We start from the raw sequence: 3,520 nt of genomic DNA, 5'->3' as shown, positions 1-3,520 counted from the left end.
GATTGTATAAAAACACAATTTCATATTTAAAGTACTAGAAAAAATTAACTTTGGTCATAATTTCATAAAGTTGGTTGAAACCATATACACTGACTGCATAGCGTCAGTCATTAACAACGGCTGGAAGACAGCTAGCTTCCAAATCCAACGAGGAATAAGACAAGGCTGTCCATTAAGTGCCTTGCTCTTCTTGTTTGTAGCTGAAATGTTATTCCACAGCATACAAAGCAATAAAAATGTTAAAGGTATAAAGATTGATGAGAAGAGATCAAACTCTGCCAAGTAGCAGATGACACTACATTATTCTTGTCAACTGAGGAATCATTATATGAAGCACTTAGATGTATTAGATCTTTTTCATGTGTTGCTGGACCCATTTAAATAGTGCCAAGACAAAAGAGTTATGGATAGGTACATGGAAGACCAAAAAGAAAGAAATAGGGGGAATTATATAACTCTAGTGCAATACCTCACATGGTGCGACTGTTGAACTTGTAAGAAAAAAATTGCCCTATTCTAAATTATATTGTATAATGTGTCTTCATGAGATCTTTTAAATCTTTTAAATTTGTTATTGTGTAATTTAGTTACAGTATAACTACGCTTTTAATATTGTACCCTATACAGTTAATGTTTTAATATGAATATCAACTGTTGTTAATGGAACCCCCACGCAATTCAGTCTGTGACTGCCATGTGGGAGCCATTGTTAGGAGTTTTACATGAAACAAATAAACCAGTATTATAAAAAAATACATGGCCTTCAATACCAATAAAAACTCTGGGAGTGTACTTTGGTCATTGTAGTAAGAGTCTAATGAAACTAAACTGGGAAGACAAAGTGAGACAGATAAAAACAATACTTAACACCTGGAGACAAAGAAATCTTACTCTTTTTGGAAAAATCACTATTGTAAAATCCTTAGCAGCAGCTAAGGTAACATATATTATGAATGCTTTGCCAGCTCCCTTGTGTATATTGAAGGAGCTCAATACTGCCTTCTTTAATTTTGTATGGGGGGGAAAGGGAGATAGAATAAAAAGAAAAACAATAATTGGAAATTACAACCAAGGTGGACTTAGAATGTTGGATATATACAGTGTTAAGGACGCCCTACTTGCCTCATGGGCCAAACGGTTATGTAATGGTAGTGGCTCCTGGAGATGTATACCTTCTCACTACCTGTCAGCAGTGATGGGAAGTGTAAACCTAGCCTTTCAAATGAACTGGACTGAAGAAAAATATTTGGACAAGTTACCTACTTTTTACAAACAGATGCTTGGCAAAAAGCAAATGTTGTTTGTTTAAAACCACATACAGCACATGACATTCAAAACCAAGTTATCTGGGGGAACAGACATGTGATGTCAAAAGGTAAACCCCTGTTTTACTCCCACTGGATTAAGTCTGGTTTTATTTATATAAGGGACATATTGCATGATGGTAAACTTATATCAGATGAGACCTGTTTTCAGAAGTTGATAATGAAGAAAAACTGGGCTTGTGAGCTCCTGGCTCTAAAACAAGCTATACCTAGACAGTGGAAATGTGGGACTTTTAATGTATTAAAGAAGAAAGGCGAAATATTGCCCACTTTGTATGTCGTTTCTGCAAAAAAGGTCAAAACTGTAGACACTATTAAAACCTCTGATTTGTTTCAAAACTTTGTTCAACAAAAATTCATGTCACCATACGTAGAAAAAATGGGAAAGATTTTTCGAGTGCGAATTGAGGTGGAGAGACGTGTGGCAAAACCAAACAGATCCTGCATTGGGAGCACATGTGTCACAAATTAATGATAAAATATTGCATGAAATACTACCTTGTGGAAAATTTTTATATGTTTGGAAAAATATGTCGAGTACATGTAATGTATGTAATTGTGTTGAAGACTACGAGCATTTGTTTTTAAGGTGTAAAAGATTGACAAATTTCTGGGGAAACTTTTGTCAATTGATATTTAAGTGTTTTAAATGTACTGTAATAGTAAATCTGAGAGAAATTGTACTGGGATACAGAACAAATTATTTGAACTCATCTGGAATATACGAAATAATCAACTTATTAATAGGTATTGCAAAGAATGTCATATTTAAGAACTGGTGTAATAACAGAAACAATGACAAATACGCATCAATAGATCTATACTGTATTTTCAAATCAGAAATCATGATTGTATACTTCAAAGCAGTAAACAACAGAATGTACAAACATGTTCTTTGTAACTTATAAACTTTGTATTTATGTATACATATATGTGATGTAATGTTGCTTTTCATGAATAAAATTTTGAAAAAAAAAAAGAAGTGACGTGAGTTTGGTTTGCTCTGGAACTGCAGGGCTATCCGTTTGAAAATATTCAAAGGACGATGACTCAAGAACCGGTTGACGTATCGTCGTGATTTTTTTTCATAGGCAGGTAGCTTACCTAATGCTTAATGTAATTATGTGACAATTATGCAAATATGGATTTAATTTGAATAATTAATGGGGAAATTCAGCTGCTTTTCATCATAGGACTATTGAAGCTTGTGACGTTGGTAATTGAGAACGAGATAAACAAGGGCAGATATTGATTATGTAAGGACTAAATTTGCATAATTAATGAGAAAATGTTATAATTCTGTAATGAATCAACAAATCAACATCAAGCTGCATCAACAAATATCCTTTCCTGGAATTTCTGAACGGTTAACTTTTCTGAATAGAAGTGCATTGGTGTTTAAAACCCCAGGTGTCACACCTGAATGACAAGTGTGCCCACAGATGAGGGGACGGCGTAGACCTGCGACACTCCAGACCAAAATTCACTTCCACAAACCAAAGAGCAGTCTTGAAGAAGCTTCCTGTCTAAAATACACTTTAGCCTGTATGTACACCGTTTCTAAACCCGCACCATGAGGTGAAAACATGACGTCATCGTCATAAGCACATAACGCGATGGTTTCTTTTAAGAAGGCGAGCTGTGGAGAGGGGCTGTATGGGGGAGTTGCATCGGGGGAAACTTCATCGGAGGGGGAGTTGTCTTGGAGGGGGTCTGTATGGTGGGGGCTGTATCGGATGGGGAGTTGTATCAGGGGAGAGCTGTGTCAACCTTACTCATGCATAGAAACGAATGTTACCACTAGAATGACTGTTTAGGACGCTAATACAGTCGGTGTCAAAAGGGGAAAAATTCAAGAGAAAGAATCACGGCTGGCCGCCATGACAGAATATTTGCAGTTCGTATACCCAACTTCAAGGTCATACACCCATCTTTGCTACAATAGGCCTCACCGCCCTCTGTATGTTTTCGGCAGCATTCAACACAACCTACATGTACTTTAGTCTAGATATTCTAGAATGACTACAGAAATGTCCTACCCGGTACAAATTAGAGGGAACAAGTTGGTGTTGTCAGGTAGAGAAAACTTTTGAAAGACACGCCCCCCCCCAACTGTCACATCATTTTGATTGGGCATGACACCAAAGGTCAATGGAAGTATCTGACATATGAGTCCCAACTTGTAATGTGAGCTG

Source organism: Branchiostoma belcheri, unplaced genomic scaffold (genome assembly GCF_001625305.1).
Source record: "Branchiostoma belcheri isolate BF01 breed outbred unplaced genomic scaffold, Haploidv18h27 scaffold211, whole genome shotgun sequence".
In the NCBI taxonomy this organism is placed as follows: Eukaryota; Metazoa; Chordata; class Leptocardii; order Amphioxiformes; family Branchiostomatidae; genus Branchiostoma; species Branchiostoma belcheri.
Note: the sequence above shows the minus strand (reverse complement) of the source record.